The sequence below is a fragment of the Gopherus flavomarginatus genome, chromosome 17, assembly GCF_025201925.1.
Source record: "Gopherus flavomarginatus isolate rGopFla2 chromosome 17, rGopFla2.mat.asm, whole genome shotgun sequence".
In the NCBI taxonomy this organism is placed as follows: Eukaryota; Metazoa; Chordata; order Testudines; family Testudinidae; genus Gopherus; species Gopherus flavomarginatus.
In genome coordinates, this window is record NC_066633.1 from 4,684,725 (window position 1) to 4,707,409 (window position 22,685).

Sequence of the window (22,685 nt, forward strand, 5' to 3'; positions counted from 1 at the left end):
CAGTGCCTTGCCTTTAGAGGGCCTGCTCCCAGCAGCGGGGCTGGCCACCGTGGATTAGGTGCTTTTGGTGTCCCAGAATGCACTGGTACAGGCTCTATGGCACGCTGTGCATGTACGCTAACAGTTCTCCTCAGAACTGCGTTGGCCTCTGGACTCGCTAAACCACTGCAAGGACAAGCAGGAAATCACAACCTACTGCTGTCACGCTGCCCCTCCACAGTTTCCCCATGGAGCACAGAAGCATTTGTAAGAGGGTTTTACACAACATTCATCTGCCCGTAAAGAGGCTGAACTCGAGTTGCGGCCATCAAATTTCTAGCGGAGGCGGCCTGGGTGGGACTTCCTTTTGGTAGGCAGCGGCAGGAGATGCTGCAGAGTGCCTCAGAGTCCCTTCCACCAGGAATCTGTCATTGCCACACACAGATGCTTGTGGCCTAGGCAGCGCCAGGCTAACTCTCCAAACATAGCCCCAGTCTCAGTGCCCTGGCACTGTCCTTCTGCTTTAAACATCTCAGAAAGGTCTGGTGATGGATAAATCCATTAATGACATTCATCCCATGCTTGGGAGACTTTCCACTATACGTACAACTGCAGGGTCCTTATCATGCTTGCCACCTCGCCTTGAGGCGCAGGGACAAGATCAGCAAAGAGTTCCGCATTCCACACACTCATTACCAGTGGAGCAGGGGGAAAAGTTCTTCTGATAAAGGAGGTTCCTGTCACTGCAGCAGAAAAGAGGATAATTCCAAGATAGGAATCCACTGAAGACTGATCTTTGAGCTGCATCATCAGGTCCTAGATTATAAGTGTGTGGGGTGGGGGGGAATTGTCCTTCAATTTTTCTACACTTTCTTACCTTAAAGCCTTCATTCTGAAGATAAGAACTAAATCATGCTTGAGGAAAGAAAAACTCATTTAATCAAAGATAGTTAAGTTCAGAGTGCACCTAGGGTCAGTATTATTACTAACTTCTGCTTTGGAGGTAGAGCATTGAAGCATAATCCGGGTTTGCTGCAGGAATGACAGATAGCTGGTCTTGAGTGTGGCGTGGATCTTTTCCAGCAATAACAACGTTTTAAGTTCTGCTTTCTCTTCCCTCATTTTTTAGCTTATTTTTTGCTGTTGACCGAGGGCCATGCACAGCGAACAGTATTAGAACATCGTTCACAGTCAAATGACACTGCACGTGAGCTCCATGCAATAGCCTGAGAGCTGCCCTTACCAGCTAAAGAAGAAATCAGACCCCAGTGAACCCCTCCTGGGTTTTACACTGAGCCCAGTGCATGCAGGGACAGGATCTCCAGAGTTCAGGCAGTGATATATGGCTACCAACCAGTGCAGGCATGATCACTGAAACAGACAGCAATGTCCACTGGATTTCTATCTAAGTGCCTTTGGTCAAAAGGGGTTCTAGCCACCCTGACAGAACTCTCCAGTCGAAAACAAAGCTGAGTTAGAGCAGAAGGCAATGGCCATATGCTAATTACACAGGCAACTCTTTCATAGGTCTTTAGTTTTTCCTGTTTGCCATTAACTTCCATGGGTGCCTAATCAACCAACTTGGGTAACCCTGCCACGCTGCTTTATCATTATATTCACAACATCATGTATGGTGTGTGAACTCCCCCACGCCCTCTCCCCACCCACAGAAGCAAAATCTCAGTCTTGCAAGAACAGATCCATTTCTGGAAGGCACTGGAATGCCAGAGCATGTCAGCAGGTCACAACTGACTCTCGTAAGTCTTAGCATTCCTACCTGCAATAGAGTGGCCCTCGGAAAGGGGTGAAAATCTTCCTTACCTGCAAAACCGTCAAAGAGATTCTGTGCAACGACTTCCGGTTCCCCACTGATAAGCCAGAGTACAAAAGTTGGAGGTGTGATGTTAATGGCGTGGGGGTTGGGAGTCTGAAGATCTGGTTCTAATCTTAGCCCTGCCACTGACTCACTGTGTGACTCAAAGCAAGTCACTTCACTTCCCTAGGCCTCAGTTTCTTCATCTGTAAAATAGACACCTTCTGCCCAGGCGGGCTGTGAGGCTAAATCAATGGACGTTCGTAAAGTGTGTTGAGAGCATACAATAGAGGGTGCTAGAGAAGCACAGGATATTTATCATTATTATTATAAACACAGCAGCACCAGTGGGAAATAGCTTTTTTGCAAAGCAATTTTTGATCCACAGATATGAATCATCACTGCAAGCCATGGCCAGCAATACCAAATCCTGCTGTATTATCTATACAGATAGAGGCATAATGTTCAGAATACATTCCAAAATACAATATCAACAGCAAACACCTGCAAGAATAAATACAACCAATGAGAAAGCAGCAATCACTAATCATGCAGTTAAACAACAGGGGCTAGATATTAGCAAACTCTTCCCATTTGCCAAATAGTCACACCCTAACTAGAGTGGCCAGATCTCTCATACTAGCCTACAGTAATCACATGGTTTGAGTCTTCCCTGCTTATAAATATTCATTTTTCCTAATCAATATTAACAATAAGCCACCTCGATAATGGAAGCCTTTCTTGAGACTTGAGAACATGGAACACACTGTCACTGCCTCCCAGGAGACTGTCAGATTCAGAGGGGTCTCTGGTCCAGGTCCTCAAAGGTTCTGAGGTTCCTAATCCCCATTGATTTCAAAAGGGAGCTGACGATCTGGGGCTCTTTCCCCTCTCTGGGTGCAGGGAGAGGAGGGACTTCATCCTCTCAATGCAGGCAGCAGCTGAACAACTCTCTACTCCACAATCCCAGCTGCCATTGCTGGATTTCAGCTCGTCCTAAAGGAGAACTCCTACAGGTGGGGTAGATACTTCTCAGGGTACTGGAGGTGTCTTGCTCTGCAAGGAGACAGTCAAATCTGCTGACTGACCGCAGGCTAGGATCCAGTTTAGTGTAGCACCTGGCAGCTAGGCGAGGGGAAGAGGCTTCGTTTTGGCTCAGCTGATAGATGTTACTGGATAGACTTGCTGCCGAGGACACATGAGGGTCCCAGTTTGGATTCAGCTACAGCAAGAAGCAGGACATGCCCAGAGCCACATCTGATTTGTGCAGGTGGGGCATGGATTAAGTGGCCCAACAGCTGTTTTACGGGCCTGTTGGGAGATTGCCCAGAAACAGGGCATCCCTGGGAGGGGAAGAAAGAGCATAGCTAGTTTTCTGGCATTCTTGCATGGGGCTCCAGATGCAGAGGCTGAACCAGGGGAGGATGGGGTATGCTGGGGTCATTTAATACCCTGGCTATTCCTGGATGCCACCTTCCAGTTGCATTTGGAGTACACGTTAGGGCAGCCTTGAAGCTTCTCTAATTCAGTAAGGGGCTGAACCAGGCCCCAGCAACTCCAACAAACCCATCTTTGCACCTCCGTCTCAGTCCCTGAGCCCTGCAGGAATCAGCCCGGCGGTGCATCTGGCCTCAGGATGGGAGCTGCCACATGGCTGCATATACTCTAGTGGCTGGAACCAGGGACCATCAATGGGTTCCTCGAAAGATCCCTCCTAATTGAGACCTGGAATGGATTTTTCATCACAGAGTCCTTTTGCTAGCACTTTGCAGGGTAAATTGAGATTTTCGGACTTGGGTTGGTGGATTGCTCCCTGACACCTACATAGCAAAGCCAGCACTTAGTTCCTTCATCCCCACACCAAGTATCTAATTTCAATTTAATTTCACAGTTGTAATGGATTTTTCAAAAATATTCAAGAACATATTTACTTTCCAACATCTTATTTCCTTTCACATTTAAAAAACTTTCTATCTAATCCCCCAAGTCATCCTGCAACCTGAATAATTTCAGGTTTTTAATCAATAGCTGTCAGACTTGTCAAATTACTTTAGGGAGCACAAAGCAATTTTTAAACATTCATAAACCCTCGTAGAGTAGTTAAGTGCACTGAATTTTAAAAGAAAGAAGAACTGAATAACACTGATCAAACAGGATTATATTCTGGCAAATTATAAATTAGGTTTTTATGAATCACATCACAGCTACTTATCCAGTGTCAGGTGCCCACTGCCTGTAGGAAAGAAAGTCACTCGCTTCCCATTAGGGAAAGGGGCCCTTTCTTCTTCAGCTCAGGGGTAGGAGGCCGCACATGCTTCTGTCGTCCTTCAAGAAACATCTTCATTTTCTAGCTAGCTATCGCAGGGTTCTCTAGAGCTACCATCACTTCGGTATCTAAACACTTCCCAGGGAAAGTGGGTCTGTATAGCAAGGTGAATGGAGTCATCTGTTTCCTGGTTGCAGGAGGCTTTGCTTAGATGCCATGTATATTATGTTATCACACCAAATATCTTAAATTTGTGTTTCTCGTCAATTAGGTGGTAGTGGGAAAAGTTGCAGCATCTCCTAGATGATTTAGTTAATTTCAAGAAGGTATAGTCTAAATTACTTGCTGAAAAGGGTCCCGGCCCCTCTACACCACCAGTCCCACGTGACTCATTGCTGACAGTGGCTGTCATGAACCCAGCATTCCAGTGTCCTGGTGTGGATGGTGCTGTAGGCATCCTCCACTCCGCTGCTGCACACCATGCCTGGCGGTGGGGATGCATCGTGTCCCGCACACACACACTAAACCAGCATCACTGGAGATGCAGTCTGTATCCACCACAGGGCAGAGCCTGCTCGGGACTGGCTCACCAGCTGATGTACAAGTGGTGCTCTCCTTAGCATTCAGTTAATAACAACCCAAGTTAGCAGCAGCATAAAACTAGTGCAAAAAATATTTGCCTTAATTAAAATGTGAGGAGCCCAACTGCACAGCCTTGCGTTTTTGTTACTAACGGCTGTGGTTAAACCCAACAATACAGCTAGGGAGGTGGGACTGAACATTGGCATCCTCGGTGGGTTGTCTGGGGACCCATGTGATACTAGTGGGTAGCCTCAGTCTAGTTCCAGGCAGACAAGCATCAACACCACAGAAATCCAGCACCACAACTGACACCCCCCAACTTCTTGGCTAAAGTGTGAGCAGGCTGTGGGCAGTGAACTCACCTCTAACCCCTCAGGCTGATTCCAGCAGGTCAGGACTGAGTTACACTGAGCGGGCCATACGAGATGAGGGGGAGGGAGGAGGCAGTTGTGCTGCTCCAGCTGCGCTGTACTTGTTCTGAGGGTGGAGGCCGGCGAGCAGCCTCCAGCCTGGCCCAGCACCCCGGGCACACAATGTCCTGCTGCCCCTCTCCATCAGTCACCGTAGCAACCTTTCTAATCTGAGGGATGTAGCTCAAGCAGGGGAAATAAGGGGAGCTTCGTGGCTCTGTCAGGAAGGGACGAAAACCACTGGGAAAACGCCCCACTTAGCTCACTAAGCAGAACCGAGGATGCTCAGAGGAATGGAACATTGCAGCTGGCCACAAGCAGAGCAGTATGTCCAAATCTCCCTCCTTCCCTCTCCCCGCCCCACTCCTCCTAGCTAAACCCTCATCTTCCACATCCTCAGAACCATTGTGTAGTCACTAAAATGCAAGACGCTCTCCCTGTGCAGTTGGGCTCCTCACATTTTAATTAAGGCAAATATTTTTTGCACCAGCCTGGGGCTGAGCACAGCATGCCCGGCCATTTATCCAGACTTGTGAGAGTGCAGTTTAACCCCAGCTGCTGCAGGGACCTATTGTGACAATGTGAGGAATTCCGTATTCTGGCGATTGGAGCTGGTCCTGGGTTCTGGAAAGGAACCTCGGCCAGCAGGCGGCGTGTGGCTCAGATAACAATCAGCAGGCGGGGTGATCCTGCTGGAAAGGTGTCTGAAAGACAAATGCTGCCAGTCACTCTCAGTGATGGAGGTCAGCAAGCTGGGGGCTGGGACAGAGATGGATGCAGCTGTGTGAGGGGATATGCACTGTACTGCAGCTTCTACTGAACGGTGAGCATCTCAGAGGGGTGATCATGACACATCTTGTGTTTTTTGTACTGAGATGGGCCTGATCCAAAACCCCACTGCTCTGAAATCCTTCTCCTGAATAACTATTTTATATTATTCTTTGCTTTTAACATTGCTTCCCTCGTCACTTTGGCCCAGAGCTGCAACTGTTTGCACTTCCAGTATGCATCGTCACTTCCATAAGTTACGCTTCCCATCCTGTAGACTGCTATCCAGCGAGGCATAAAGCCTGTTCGCCTACTGTCAAGATCTGCTGCATATGTCCTTTGCCAAAAGGGTACAATTTTGAACAGCCAGCCTCTGAATAAGGAACAGTGACTCCTCCTTTAACCTTTACGTTATTTGCTAATTTCCAGGAGGATTGCTTTTTCCTGTTGGCTGAATTGGTGTGGTATTGACAGCAATGGGAAAGGGATGTCTTACAAAGCCGTGTTTCGCTATCCTGACTGCCCACAATTGCCAGACAATTGCAGAGTTTCAAATCCCCTGGACAGGATATTCCCCCTTACACAGATTTTTGATGTTCAAGTGACCTAGTTTTTGATGGTTGTTCAAAATATTTAAGCCATGGTTCTGGAACCTGGATGTGTTCAGAGCTTGGGAAATCTTGTTCCCAGAACCCAGCCTGCCAGTATCTGTCCAAAGCACTTCCTTAGCCTTCAACCAGGATTTATGAGTAGGTCTGGAAATAATTTAACACAGTTCAGGCCAGGAGAGAGAGAGAGAATGAGCCGATACAATTCAAATTCAGTAGGAAACCCAGTATTGTCTGACCTTACAGTAACTGCAATTGTTTGTGACAAAGTTGAAGAAGCAGTATGTTCCCGAATGAGGAAATTTTAGAAAATTAGAGAGGTTTTCAGGGTTCAGCCTGTTTTCTCTTAGTTATTAGCTCAGCAGGGCTGTCAAACTAGTTGTTACTTCACAGACTTTTCCCTAGAAATCTGTTATTTCTCTTTAAATTTTCCTAGTCCTTATCAATCTTTGTATTATTATTTGTTATTCTCCGATCCTCATTGATACTTGTGAAAACAAATATCCTCACCATACCAGGCAAATGCATAGAAACCGGCAAGAACTTACATACAATTACATATATTGTATATCCTAACCCAGAATAACAATTCCAGGAACTAAAAAAAACTAGAAGTAAGGAACATGAATAGGACGTTAATCGGATCAGTTCAGCATAAGTGGCAAATCTGACATTTCCTTTCATCTTAAATCATTAACCCTGTGAATTACACAAACTCGGGGGAGGGGGGAAACGAATGATAAAAATTCAGATTTCATTACTTCACCATAATAATAATAAAAAAATCAGATTGCTTTTTGTCATGCGATAATCTCTCCTGGGATTTGTTAAACTAAATTTAATTAACGGGATGTTTCAGTAAATGAAAAATTAAATGAAAGACAAGAGGCCTTGAGTTTTGGAAAAAAAAATACAGAGTAAGGAATAGCAGAGATTTAAAGGATGTCGAAGATGGTTAAAGAAAATGCACTGAAAGAAGCGAGGAGCTGCTCTTTCTCCTCATGTTCACAAAGAACAGCATGCTCTAAGCCTCCCTTTGTAACACACACACACACACACACACACTCTCTCTCTCTCAAGATGGAAGAACTTACCATAGTTCAACCCTTCCTTGCCCACTTTCCAGAACCAGGAAGAACTATTGAATGTAAACTCCCAAATCCACTGCAGGAAGTGCAGTGATCACCCTGTTCCTCTCCTTCCCTCCTTGTATGGTCTGAACAGCTACGATCTGTAAGCTGACTGTTGGCCCCAAGCCTTAGCCCCCTCTGGTCTCCGTAAACCATTCCAGTGCAGTCCACTGGGAACAATCATCACTAGTTAAACAAAGGCTATATTCTAACTCTATGTAATGTGCTTTTAAAGGGACAGTGTTCAAACTTACAGCTATTCCAAATTTAAAGGCACAGAGCTTCTTTTTAACTCCACAGACAGCAGAAGAAATTTAAATACACTTATTTTCAAACTTTAAAAATGAATTAAAAAATTAACAGTGCCTCAAAATCTAGAGATTATAATGGAGGAATTAACAGCGGTTTTTCTAGCCCCTGCATTGTTGGGCCCAATCCTGCCTTCCTGGAGAACCCCAAGTTCACATGTGTTTCAGAATGAGTTTGGGGCATGTCCCAAATGGGGCATCAGGCCCGTGGTGTTCAGATAAAATAACAATGCTTTTATTTGAAACACACACGCATTTGGCATGTCTCTAGTACCTCTATCTGAGGCCCAAGAGGTGCTTTATGAACAGTCGCCTTTTTATTCTGAATCTGTACAGCAGCTGGCAAAAATGGGCTGGGTCTCTAGGCCCAAGGGCAATTCAGAGAAATAACCAATCAATCAATAATAATTTGTTACTAAAGGGAGGCTGTCAGCTGGAAATCTAGTCAATTAAAACCCCCTGTGTCAGAAGTATTTGAGTCCCCACACCTGCCCCTGACTCCCTACTGATTGGTGTGGTTTCATACCCATTCTTCTCTGTCCAGTTGCTATGCGAAACAATCACACAAACAGCTACACCGGGGAAAGAGACAAAGTTGACTATACACAAAGTGCTGCCAAATGCACAGAGGAAAACAAAGTAAAATCATTAAGTCATCGAGATCATAAAAAAAATCAGATATGATTTTAAGTTGTGTCCCTTTAACTGTCACACCACATCAGATTGGTATATTTCTTATTTTATGGATGGTGAAACTGAGGCACAAAGAAGTCCATTGCTCAGGGTCATACAGAAAGACAACAACAGATGTGGGAACAGAACCGAGGTGTTTTGGCTGCTAGCCCACTGCTTTAACCATTAGATAACTTTGCCTCCACTAAACTTCTGCTCTCACACTGTGCAGTGGAGTGGGGCTCATTTCAAGGGCTCTGCAATGACAATCGGGGGTGTGAGCAAGCGTTGGTATTTGTGTTTTAACTACTTATGCTTATCTGTGTTTGTGAATGCTTTGTCAACGCCTCAGGGAGCTGTTTACTGGGCTGAAATAACTGAGATCTGGTAGTTCAGTTCCCCTATGACAAATCAGACTACGCAGAGCAGATCTTGCGTTATTTTGATCCCAGATGGGAAAAAGAAAAAAGCATCATAAAACAAAAAAACAAAGACACAAATCTGGGGGCTTATTTGAATTCCTGTTAATCCAAACTATTTCAGGCACATTCTCCTAGCACCTGCCATCCCTGTATTTTCTTTTTAAATCAATTGGTGCAGTCTGCAAATTTGTTTGCATTCATTCCGGAAGGGATGGGTATCTATTTTCCTACTATGATAACAATAAACTATGACCTGAATCTATGTCACTCTCTCTTAATAATGAGTTTGAATATACTTACCGTCATGGTCACATTGCCAAATATTCCTAGCAGCCATTTCATCGGTGCCTGCCAGTCCAGGTCTTCTACCAGAACCCAGCTGTGGGACTAGAAATAAATAGGCTCCCCACCCAGTTGAGCTTCTCTGAACATTAGTGTTAATGGGCACAGATGTCCTCTGCTTTAACCCCCATAAGTGCTTTCCACAGCTGAGTAACTCCAGTTACCACTGCCTAGTCTCATAGCAGTAGCAGTAAATAAACCAGATGAATTGGCCCTCTGCCTTCTTAAAATTATGTGCTTTATGTAATCTTTAACCAGCTTAGACTCCAAAATATAATTGGCAGCACTTGGCAGATAAATAGGGACACTCCTTTGAACTCCACAGAAATGCCATGGTCTACAGAAAACTTTCTGGGAGGACAGAATGACAGAAAATGCCAAATACATTGCTACTTCGATATAACGCCATCCGATATAACACAAATTCAGATATAATGCGGTAAAGCAGTGCTCCGGGGGGAGGGGCTGTGCACTCCGGTGGATCAAAACCAGTTCAATATAACACAGTTTCACCTATAACGTGGTAAGATTTTTTGGCTCCCAAGGACAGCGTTATATCGAGGTGGAGGTGTAATCTGCTAAAATATTGAGACTGTCCCTTTTAAATTAAGAAAATTTGGCAAGGATGCAGCTATGCTTTCTCTGCAGCATTGCACTGGTGAGGAACCAAACATCTAATAACGGCAGAACAAGAAGGAACTGGCTTAATCTGCAGCAAGGGAGATTTCAGTTAGATATTAGGAAAACGTTTCTAACTCTACAGGTAATTAAATTCTGGAACAGGTTATCAAGGGAGATTGTGGAATCCCTGTCATCACTGGAGGTTTTTAAGAGCAGGTTGGACAAACACCGGTCAGCGATGGTCTAGATAATACTTGGTCCTGCCTCAGCGCAAGGGGATGGACTCGATGACCTCTTGAGGTCACTTCTAGCTCGACATTTCTGACTCTTCACACTATAAAAGTCTTACAAAAATACAACAGATATTTTTCCAGGGTTGTTGCATAGAGCTTCTCTTTCATTAGCAAAGGTATCTTGGGGCCTAAGTGTCCTTTAGATGGTTTGGACACACATGTATGTTATATACACACACACAGAAAGAGATAGTTATATCTCGCCAGTCTATAACATGGGACCCAGTAGTACATTTTCTTCTGTGTAGAATTTTTTTTACTTCCCTTCAGTCAAAGCCATTGTTTTGTATAGTGATTATACTAGAGAACGTGATCACTCATTTTTGTCATGTTCTCGCACAATACTCCCCATAAATACATACACTTTCAGGTCTGTTCCTAAGAGCCCTGGACCTGGCATATTATTGTGCATTACAGTTCATCCCGCGTATTAAAATAATAAACTTGGTTAGGAATCTGATTCCAGTATGAATAGCATGAGACCTGACCTTCATAGGCTCAGCCCTATAATTAACACTAGGTTGAGTGTGCGTGAAAGCTAAGGGGCCTCCAGGGTGCTTGATCAGGGAATAAACCTATTTAAGAGATAGATTTACTGTGCATCACAGCTGTGTGTTTAGCAGGGTCTCTGGGGCCCAGCAGTTTGACTTTAAGGAGATTCTCATGTGGCTCAGATGTCCATGCATGAGCCCCTTCTGTCAGCTGATCATTAGGGCAGAGCGGAGGGCAGGGATTCTGGTTTCATTATCTCACGACTAACCAGCGAAGAAGACAGTGAAAATGCCCACAGAGAATCGTGGTGGTAAAACAACTCAAAGTACAGCTGGTGGGTGTCAGCTCTGGAACCACTTCTGTGACATACATGATAAATTCCCCCTTCATAAACACAACCCATTTCAGAGCAATACCCCTCGGTCCTGGGCTTCCAGCAGCAATCTTAGAAAGGCCACACAGTATTTACTGAAAAGCATGGCCAACTGTTATGTGTATTACAGTAGCACCAATTGAGATTGGGCCCCACTGACTGATTAATAAGTATTATGTATGAACTAAACTTGATCATTACAGAAAGCAGTCTGAGAACCCTGGGAGCTGTGGTCAGGTCTGACTCACTTGATGGCCTTTGGCAATGCATTTATCGTCTTTGTGCTTTTATGTATCCTTCTAGCGCAGTATCGCAGATCAGACCCCTAGGCCATCTGGTATGGTATCCTGCCCCCAGCAGCAGCTAATAGCTGATGTTGCAAAGGAAGGCAATCTTGTATACTGAGGGAAAATGGCATTCCTGGCCCCTACAGGCAGGCTGCTGGCTGCTTAGGCTCTGAAATAGTCAATTTTTACTGCTCACATTTTATCAGCTCATCTACAGATATTCTGAATGGTCCTAACACTCTCTCTCACTCACCCCTTTGTTTTAAACCTAGCCACAGTTTATTATTGCTGAAACTTGGGTGATGAAAATTCATGTTGATGTTGCACTAAGATTTAGGACTCTCCTCCCTCTCCATACGCATGGGTAATTTCCATTAGCGTTAATAGGAGTGACGAGCGGGACACATGCCTGAAGGGGAGACTAGCCACCCTTTTGACACTGGAGATGGGGAGCAATGGCAAAATAAGCCCACACACTGATGCAGGCTCTCTTGTGTTGCTACTGCTGCAGGACAGCTCAAGGACTTCCGCTATTTGCCTAGTAAAGACTCACTTCTGCCATTTTTTTAAAATGCTAAAAAGAAAAGACAGAAAGCTGGCCTGAGAAATCAATGTGATTCTTTGGATCTGTGTAGACAGAACAGATCTGCTGGCAACTTTTGGTTCCATGGAGCCATCAGGAATTCAGGCAGGCAGAGCCTTGAAAAAATAAAGTGTCCTTCAGAAGTGCTAAGACTCTCGTTATAAGCATGACATGCTCGTACGGTCCTCAAATGGTGCAGGATGGAACAGCCATGCACAGATGAGCCAGCTAAACACAGCCAGGTTAAAGCTTGCCAAAACAACCTAACTGCTCTGAACATATAGCAATGTTCTCACTTGAAATCCCACCCTGCTGTCGTTCTCTTACCTTCCCCGAGAGCTTTCAGACTGTGCAGCTCCTCCATTACATCTCTATCGCTTCCTTCCTCACAGGACTGGCTCTCAAGTGCTGTAATACACATGCATCCATCAAAACGGAGGCCTAGCTGTCGTGTTCACTTCCCACTCCCACATTGTGTTTATGTGCAGGACAGGAAGGGGCAGTCGAAAGGTGGCGTGAGTGAATAGGAAACAATGGTCTAGGCTCAGTCTGGGATAAACAAAAACACTGCAGTCACAAAAACCGCACAGCACAAAGCCTGTAGGAAAACAAAGACGGTATCTCTGTATATAAATATTTTAGCATTTGCTAGCACCAGCTGTTGGGGGCAGGAGATGTGGAATTAAAAGATATATCATCAGCTGCCCAAACTGGGGTATGATGGGGCCTCAGTTTCCCCTTTTGTAAAATGGGGATAATGATACTGACCTCCCTTGTAAAGTACTTTGAGACCTACAGCGGAAAGCTCTAAATAACAGCCAGCTATTATTACTGGTATGGGTCTATGTTTTCATTACATGAGTCTCTCTGTATGAGGATCTATTTCATACAGATCTGATATACACATACATGCACAGAGTACAACTTGATTTCTATGAAGTTTACAGGCACCCATTCTAGAGTGCAGTGAAGAGAACAGCAGCTGGCCTGACAGTTTCAGCACTGTGAAAGGGGCCGCGCAGGAGCTGCGAATGCAAGCCAGCGTTATAGGAACTTTGCTGGAGCACAGCCCCTGTACAGTGTGCTGGTCTGCGAAGGGCAATGAGCGGCACAGCATCCGTGCAACCCCTGAGATTTGGGATTTCACGCACTCTCTCACACACGGAGAGTCCTAATCCATTCTTTTACATGACAGATGGCAGCATTTTCTTTATAAACTTGGATTCTTTCTTTGCCTGCTGCCCCACTCACATAAACTACCCTAAAGATTACTTCCAGAAGGAGAGGAAATGGCTATTCTGTACAGACAGGGCAGGTGCTGGCTGATTTGAAGCGTGGAATCGGGCTGGGGGGGGGTTCCCCATGACTCAGAATAGAGTTATTTATTTGATTTATACAATGTACACGTCAATGGTCCATGCGCCTAGACCTTGATGTCAGGTACAACACACCTCCCAATCCAAACCACAGTACACACAACATCAGCTGGAAGATCAACCGCCCGGACCTACAACAAATAAGTTCTTCCCCACTCAACCCAGGAAAAACCAGGGCAAAAGCTTTGGAAAGCGCCCTAGAGATCAACACATTTGTGCTCTGTTGAACAAAGTGTGAGGAAGAGATGCAGAGTAGCCAACTCTGGTGATCGTATTGCAAGTCTCATGGTATTCTGTGTTTTTCATGCAGCCTCAGCTCCTGCAATCACGTGAACATACCAGAATCTCAGCTTTTGCTTTTTTAAACAGTAACTTTCTAGCTCCCATGGTTTCAGACAAAAGCTTGAAAACATGACCCCTGAAGACTCACAATCCAGAAGGGAAATGAAAGAAACCTCAATTTTATTTGTTGTTTAAATTTCATGATTTTCAAGCCAATCAAATTATGTAGGTAGAGGGAGAGCAACACATGACTTTTGAAAACCTGGGGCTGGCTATTGTGGGAGACAGCTGCAGAACGTAAGTTCCCTGGGGCAAGAACCATCTCTTTGCTCTGGGTTTATATGGCACCGAGCCCAGTGGAGGCCTAGTCCCTGTCTGCAGCTCCTAGGTGATACCACAACACAACTAACAAGCAGGGCTGTAGCCCCTCCACTGAGAATGTCCTGATGTACCAATCTGGGGCAAGGTTGAGCTGATCTCTGCAGCTGTGGTGGAAGTGTGGACCAGGAACCAACCTGCTGAAATTCCAAGTGAGGTTTCGGAGGGGTTCTGGTTTCCAGTTCCCACCACCCAGGCCTTATCTGGTGGTTTATTAAGTGAGCAGGCAGAAAGCAACTGACAAACACAGAGATGCGTTAATGCTACATTCCAGAAGCCCATGACTGAAAGCATGAGCATCTGGAATGGCAAACAAGTTCCTTTGGTGCTACTGATCCCTCTAGCTCAGCGCCCAGGCAACAGCGCAGACACAAACGCTGGGGTTCAAAAGGTCCCTTTATCAGACTTATTTTTTTCTTTTGCAGAACAACACAGCACTGCTGCCACGAGTGAACTGAAAAGCACCCAGGCAGCGTGGACATCAGTGATTAATGTATCGTGAACCACTTTACTTGCTGCACGTGACAAAGCTCAGACATGCCCATTGTTACTTATGTCGGTCTGGCTGAGGGGGCAAACCAGCAAGAGGCTGGCATGCGCTACAGCATCCCGGGTAGCCACCCGGGGACGGTCACTGAGTGCGCACAAGCCAAGCCCTCGGCGCCATCTGGCTGAGGTTAACCCCAATTTCCAAGGACACTGGCTGAGCATCTGACTCCAATGGCACAGAGAACAGGATCAGGGGCTGATGGACATGGACACACACACTGCTAACTGTTAACTCAATGCAGCAGCTCATGTGTACATTCAGCGGCAAGCTGGGTCTTTAAGGCACAGCACACCTTCATCTTACTACAAGAAGGCTGCCACGGGGAGTTTATCTGGAGCACGTTAAGCATGCTCCAGCTGCTCACGGGGCTCGTGGTCGAAAGTGAACCTACGTTGACACTGACCTGCCAAGTTCTAGGAAGGCCATTTCTGTAGCACGGTGTACGAAACACGAATCCATCCCTGTGAATGCTGTGACTAGCTCTTCCCAGGGTTCTTCCACCTCCTGCAATTGGCCATGGAGTAACAGATTGGAGTGGATCAGAGCCCTGTTCTCAGAGTCAGGGAGACAGGAAAGTGTGTAGGACACCAGTAACAAACAAGCAACACAGATAAGGGTGCAAGAATTCACCAGAGATTTTTCCTGCACTTGCTGTGGTGCTGGGAGTGTTGCTTAGTGATTTAGAGCAGGGGACGAACTTAGATTTAGTGATTTAGGGTAATCAGGGCTTCACCACTGCCTCACCATCTGACCTGGGGCAAGTCACTTCACCCGAGTGATAGTATCTTGTGCTGCCATCTTTGCCAAGTGAAGAAGGGCCATGGCAGACATGCATGGAATACCCTGACACTATAGGAAGTGGTGCCGGGCAATTCTGTGCCTAGAGTTTCTCCTTGTAGGTCTGCACTGAACTAGTGGCCCAGCATATTAATGGACAAGCTGCTGCAGAGGTCGTGGGCCCTTGTAGTCATAATTCTCAGGGCACGTTTTGTAAGAGTCAAGATGATAACTCTGTGTCCTGGCCAAAAGCCATCTTAGTGACCACTCTGTTCATTTAAATTCCCTTCACAATTTCAACGAGATCAGAATTCTTCCTTCATTCTGTGTCTTAAACTGTTGTATGGTGCTGCTGGGTGCCGTTAAGCGATGACAGCCCTCTGCCCTTAATGGCTCCTTCACCCTTGTGAAAGGGCAAGCACTGAAATATACAAGAAACTTGGTTCTCTGAAAGGCTCCAAGAGCCGCATTCCTGTCTGTTTCGTCACTAAGCCAGCTGAGGGACACGACTTATGCATGCACACAAACCACAGCTAAGCTCCCAGGTCTAAACGCTTCCTTCCCACATCTGCGCCATCATTCAAGTGTTGTCAATAATATCCTGGTTCCAAAAGCAATCACCGCTCTGCCACTGACAGAAGTAACGGCCATGCCAGCGCTTACAGTCAATTCTGGTTTAGAAGGGAGGGGTTTGCAGGATGGGTCCATGTCCTGTGTCATCACTGTCAGAAGTGGGAATGGTCAGAGTCTCTCTAAAAGCCTGGCCATTGGCCACACTTTTCCAGACTTCCCCCTTTTTCCTTTTTGTTCTTCCCTTGGGTTGCAAGTCCCTAGTGAAGGATCCAGATTCACCCTGGCTGGGGAACCCACTGCCCACAGATGATCTGGAAGGAGCGGGGTTTCTCTTGTGACAATGTACCCACCACTATTCAATTTAAATTTTACTTGACATTCAGCAGATTGGGCTTTTGTCACCAGGTGCTCAAGCCCAGGGCAGACATCCTCTGGCAACCCAGACTGCACAGACCCATGGTAGCATAGAAAGGATGCTGGTATTGTTTAATACCAATAATGATGATATGTACTTGGTCTTTCTCTAGTGCCTCCATCTGCAGATCTCAAAGCACTTCACAGGCTTTCTTAGGCTTCATAATCCCTCTAAGTAAAGGTCCGTACCCCCCTGCACCCTCCCACAGAAATGCTGCCACTGCTGGTGTGGAACAAGTAGGAGTTTGACAGCACACAGCAACATTACACAATGACTTAGGTCAGAAAGCAAAGAATACTGTATTTACTGGACATTTCAGGGGCAATTTATGGAAACAGAAGGGAATTTCCTAGCTGGAATTTGCCCAGCACCCCAGAATTAATACCCTTACTCCTAAAAAATGTAGGATATGATCTTTCATGACATACGGGTGGGATCTTCGTAAGAAGGCCCTCAGGACCACCGATTCCTCAATGCAGGGCATTTCAGGTTCTCCCAATCCCTCATGAAGTCTGAGGCGCACTCAAAGGACAGTGGCTCCCAGGAAATGCCCCGTTGGTGGAAGAACTGGTTTAAATTATCTCTGGGATTTTCAGCTCTGTTATGCACGGGATGGCACCAGTGCACGTACCATGTTGCACAATCACTTTGAAAGAGTTAATAGCCAGTACATTTGCCTATCAGATTGCGGGTGAGACAGACTGCTTAAAGGCTTTTGCTAAAATTCTTTGTTTTATCTCCCTCATTCTTGTTCCCAAATCTTGGCCATACATCTACTGGCTGCAGCCCAGCTTCACTGCGTCCTGTTCGCTGGCTGGGTGTCGAATGGGTGAACTCTGCCCATCACACCAGTGCAGAGACCATTGCCAGAACCGCACCAGCATGAGGACACCCACTGCCACCAATGCACTTTCCCCAGGACTCCTGATCCCCCCGGACTCGCTCCAGGTCAAAACATATGGCTGAAACAATAGTGCCCAGCTGGGCAAGGGAAACTTTTCTGCATCTCTAGAGAAGTTCTGCAGCTCTGACTAACCTCCTGCTCATTTCCTTCTCAGATGCAAAAGTTCTGGCTATTGGCAGGGCATCTGCTTAGCCAGCTGGGCACTGGGCTGGATGTGAGGGAGGTGTTTCATTTGAAAGAACTGGCTATAGGGTGAGGATAAGGGAGAGGAGACTCTTTATGGAACTGTGAGCCAGGGTTGTTAGAAATATTTCTAAATCACTTGTCACCATATCATCCAGCTGCCACGGGCATCGCCTGTGCTGGGAGTCAGTGCCAATCTGCTCTGGAAGGCAACATCCCTCACACGAGTCATCTCCAAGGGCTGGAGTGAGAATATGCACCACACACCTAAAGAGAGCAACAGCACAGAGTGCAAATGAAATCATGGACTGGGCTTCTCAGTTCATAATAAGCAGGGCACATGACGCGGCTGCGTTGTGGCAGGAGGCTCTCATTTAGTCAGGAAAAGACAGAAGATGAAAGGAAGGAGACAGCCAGAGCAAGCTGTGGAAGAGGATCCCTTGAGATGACTAAGCATCTTTGAGGCCTGATCTGCACTACAGAGTTAGGTTGATGTAAGGCAGCTTATGTCAGCCTAATTATGTCAGTGTCTACACTACAGCCTTGCTCCTGCTAATGTGGGTGCCCTGCTACACCAATGTAATTAGTCCACCTCCCCGAGAGGCTCAGGGCTTGTGTCGGTGTAGTTAACCTGATGCAGTGTCTCTGCAGACACATCAGCTGTTCCCTGAAATTGACAAGACAGGCATCAACTGCCAGGTCTCCGCTCCCAGCTTGGGCTCCCAGCTCAGAGTCCTGCTGCCCACCGTAGGGTCCCTGCTCCGAGCAGAGAGCCCAGCTGTACCAAGGGTGCCCCACCCTCCCACTCTCCTAGCTCTCAGCTCCCTGCTGGGAGCATGGCAACCAGCTGGCTGGAAGCAGGGCAAGAAGCCTTGGGGACGGTTGGGGTCCTGGTGGGAGCTGTGCAGAGCTAAGAACCCTGTCTCTCAGCTCCCCGCACTGCCCCTCTTCAGTCAATGCAAGCGCTCCTGGTGAGGATGCGCACCACCAACAGAACGAGGGTAGTGCGGACATCAGCCACCGGAGTAATTACTGTGGTGCCTGTTAGTCAACCTACCCTAGGACCGGCGCTAGGGGTTTGAGCGCCCTAGGCGCACGGCAATTTCGCCACCCCGCGCGCTGCTCCCGCGGCTCCAGTGGAGCTGCCGCAGTCGTGCCTGCGGGCAGTCCACCAGAGCCGCGCGAGCAGCCGACTGTCCGCAGGCACCACTGCGGCAGCTCCACCGGAGCCGTCTGCCGGCAAAACGGCGCCCACCAATTATTCTGGCGCCCTAGGCGATTGCCTAGGCTGCCTAAATGGTAGCGCCGGCCCTGACCTACCCTAGGTCGACTTAAGATTGCAGTGTAGACATGCCCTCAGTTACCAAGAAAAAAGAATCTTTCCAGAAATCTGGATGCCCACCTGTTCAGAAGTGGCCACTGACTTGGGATATCCAACCTGAAACATCCTCAGCCTGATTTTCAAAGGCGCTGAGCACACACCATTCCAGCAAAATGCAATGCCCCTAAAAAAACAGATCTCAAGTGTCTCAAACTGTACCCCAGAAACTGAAGCACCCCAAAATCAGTGGCCTCTTTTGAAAACATTGGCCCTGACTTCCATTATCCCAGCTGATACCGTTACAAGCTCCTTGAAAGCTCTTTGCAACACAAAAGACAATTATAGCTTATATTATTAAGTCTGTCATCAAAATTACAGATGTATAACACTATGAAAGTCAAAAGCGAGCAGAGAAGGAGGGCGGTTCTGATGCATAAACCCCAGCGGAGCTATGGGGAGCATTTTGAATAAGAAAAGGTGTCATTCCTGTCACTTCTACAGCAGCTGAGATCCTATGAAATTACTTATTGCTTTCTCTCTCTGTGCACAACCTTTCCAGTCTCTCATACATGCACCCTAGGGCCACAAAATCCTACTAAGCTGCTCTGCTAAAACAACAGACAGATTCACACAGCTCAGCCCTACTGGGAAGAGAATGGAGCACAGCAGCACGCTCCGTTCACTGGGAGAAAGCAAGGAGACACTTTCCCGGTGAGCTGAGAATTCCCTTTTGTTTAAACAGCTTTTGCACCCACCGCACTGGCGTCTCCTCAATTTAATATTGTGAACTAATGAGGCCATGAGAGGCAGTTCAGCCTCTTAGGAGTCTGCTTGGGCTGTGTTTTTAGGCCTAACCACAGCGATTTCTCCTCCCTCAAGCGCTGGAATCACTCCTGGTGACATCAAGTACTAATTGCCAAGGGCCAGAGGGCGCCTGGCTCCTGCATGGGGGTACAGAGGAAAGATGGGTGCAAAGAGCTTGCCTCAGCCTCCCAACTAGGGGCTCAGCAAGGGACTGGCCTCTCCAAAGGGGCCATGGCCCCAACCCCACCCCTTATGCACCCAACAAGAAAAGTAACTGAACAACTGATGGCTGAGAAATAAAAGGAAGTAAGTGGAATCAAATCAATTTGCCTTCGAACATTAACTTTGACTATTAATAACCACTTGGCCGGTGAAAATGAACCACTGTAAATGCCAGGCTACAATTTAACATGAACATATTCAAGTATGTCTGTGACCTTCCTCTTCTCATACTCCCTCCCCATCCTCCTCCTCCTACCTGGCGTGCTTCCTCAAAGCTAGATCCTGCTTGGTGTGCATCACCTCCACCCCCATGGGGAGCCACCGTCTAGCCCCTGGCCTCGGTAAGATCCCGTCAGAAAGCTGTGTCAGACATTCCCGTGTACAGCAGTACTGCCGCACCCCCTGGCCTGAAGCCATAACAACAAACATCAAATACATGGTTTCCATCATCAGCACCCCACCAGAAATTGTTCCCGCGCCTGTCCCTCTTGGGCTCTGGTTACCATAAGGATTTACCGCTTTTATTTTTTTAATGTAAAGCAATATAGCAAACACGACAATCTTCACAACCTGGGGATTATTTGTTACATTGCTTGAATGGTGAATAATGCAAAGACCAGAACAGACAAAGTAACTGGTTAAGATTTTTCAAGCAGCATCCACTATTGTGACACTTTTTTTTTAAACTGGCCTCTGTTGAATTTAATTTTTTTAAAAGGTTTGTACGAAACGTAATATGAAGGGAAACATTTGCCAGGGGTTATCTGATTATTTAATTTAATTTCAAAGACACCAGTTATTTTGTAATTTTGCTTTTCAATTTTAACCTTCCCCGAAGTGGTAGGATCAGGCAGGCAACAGACAAGTGCAAGGGGGATCCAGAGAGTGGAACTGACCAGCGTTAAGTAGAGAGGTAGGGTGGGTGGGTGGGTGTGTGAGTGAAACTGCTCTATCCGGTTTCACTGCCCCAGAGGGAATGAAATGCAACAAGCAAACACAACACACACATGGGGGGCCTGAACTAGGGCTGCTGGGCTTTAACCACTACCTCGGCTCTGGGTTCATTCTCAGCTGCCATGCGCACATTAGGAAAGGACAGCCGCATTCTTAGGTGACAGAGTTTTACACTGACAGTCTCCCTTTAAAGATGGGGATGACAGTCTCCTGCAGCCCCCCCTCCACCCCATTCCCCGGCCCCACGCACCAGGCTGCTCCCTCTTTCCAGGCGCTGGCACCAGTGTGCTCACCAGGGGGGCATGGGGCTAACGCACAAATCTGCTCTGACACCCCCCTCCCGGGATGGAGCAAGACGCTGCCCCGCCTGGAGCCGGGCTGGAGGAGCAGCAGCAGGGGCAGCCCGCTCTGAGATCCTGTGGCCAGGCGCCGGGGAGTCTCCCGCGCCCCCTCTCTCCGAGCGAGCCAGGGGAATTGCCGGGCTCCCGCGGGACACTCATCTGGGCTGGGGTTAGTGGGGGCGGAGCCCGGAGCCACCCCCTGCCCTGCGGGAAGGGAGGGGGAACCGGCGCCTCCCCTCGCTTGTAATTCAACCCCCTTCCCGAGGGCTTGCTCCTCTGGGAACAAGGTGCCGCATCGGCTCCAGCGCCCGGCAGCTCGCTCAGGGACCGGCTCAGACTGCCCTCAAAGCTGGTTTACACAGCGAAGGAATTCATGCCGAATTCAGCAGAACCCAGCGCATTTCTTCAGCGTCTGTAACTGGTGCGGTTCAGCAAACCGGTAGGCGAGGAGCAACCAGGCCCGCGAGTCTGCCCGTGGGCTCCCCCAGCTCCAGATTGCCTACAAATCCCTTCACTAGACACCCCTCCATTGCCAAGAGGAAATCGCCATTGCTGCCCGAGATAACAACTAAAGAGGGATGTGGCTGGGTGGGGAGAATGCGTTCACATGAAAGGAATAAATGTTTCCAAACTCTCCCTAAGATGTGGCTGCCTGGGCCTGAAATGTATCATTAAAATGTCAAGCCCGTTACACACATTAGCAGCTGGAATCATAGCCACAGTCTTTATTAGTTCCTTAAGACAGTTAACCTTTTAAAGCAAAACTATAACAAGGTTGTCAGGCTGGTTGGTTTTTTCCCGCCTGCCTTGCTGTTTATAATACACATTTTAAATTATGGACAGAGAGAGACAGAGACATGCCAGCTACAAAGCACTAAGCATGAACTAAAGGGCATCACACAATGCCTCCCCTCAACTCCAAGAGTCTCATCCCCTATTGAGAGGGGAAGGATGGACTTGCCGGTAAAGCACAGGCTTGGGGCTCTGGGTCCATTTTCCAGCTCTACAGCAGACCCCCTGACTATTAATTTCTCTGAGCCTCAGTGCAACGAGCTAATACTACTTCCTCACTCTCAGCTGTGTGATCAGAGCACATGGTGGAGCGTGGGGACTGTGTATTTCCACAGGACGGGCTCACTGGAGCCCCGAAGCACTACCGCAATACAAATGAAAAACAATAACGAATCTTGGTGCCCAAGGCTTGGAAACCAAAGACGTTAGCAGAGAGCATCTTGAAACTCTACTTCCATTGTCTACCTCAGCTTCTCCATCTCTGGCATGAGGATTCGGTAAGGAAAAATAAGTGCTAAGGAGATTTGTTACTCAATTCTTCTAAAGGGGTAAGTATTGATAGCAGTAATTTCCCTCCTCTATAGAAACTTCACCGAAGCCTAATGTGGTAATAAATCATGGTTTCTGACAGCGCCCTCATATCCATCATATGAAATTAATAGGCAGCAGATTTAAAACAAACAAAAGGAAGTATTTTTTCACACAACACACAGTCAACCTGTGGAACTCCTTGCCAGAAGATGTTGTGAAGGCCAAGACTCTTACAGGGTTCAAAAAAAAAAAAAACAACTAGATAAGATTATGGAGGATAGGTCCATCAATGGCTATTAGCCAGAATGGGCAGGGATAGTGGCCCTAGCCTCT

General features: G+C 47.1%; 1 protein-coding gene across 7 annotated transcripts in view; it reads right to left on the reverse strand.

Moving 5' to 3' along the window:
- Positions 1–22,685, reverse strand: part of DAB2IP (DAB2 interacting protein) — a 314,157-nt gene that overhangs the window by 101,810 nt on the left and 189,662 nt on the right. Inside the window, exon 1 of one of the 7 annotated variants that reach the window (XM_050926824.1) lies at positions 12,277–12,341. The exons of 5 other annotated variants lie outside the window; for them this stretch is intronic. The gene's annotated coding sequence lies outside the window, so the exon portion shown is untranslated. Of the gene's footprint in view, positions 1–7,520; positions 7,710–12,276; positions 12,342–22,685 lie in introns of those variants that run through there. One more of the 7 variants, XM_050926823.1, reaches the window with a different exon arrangement.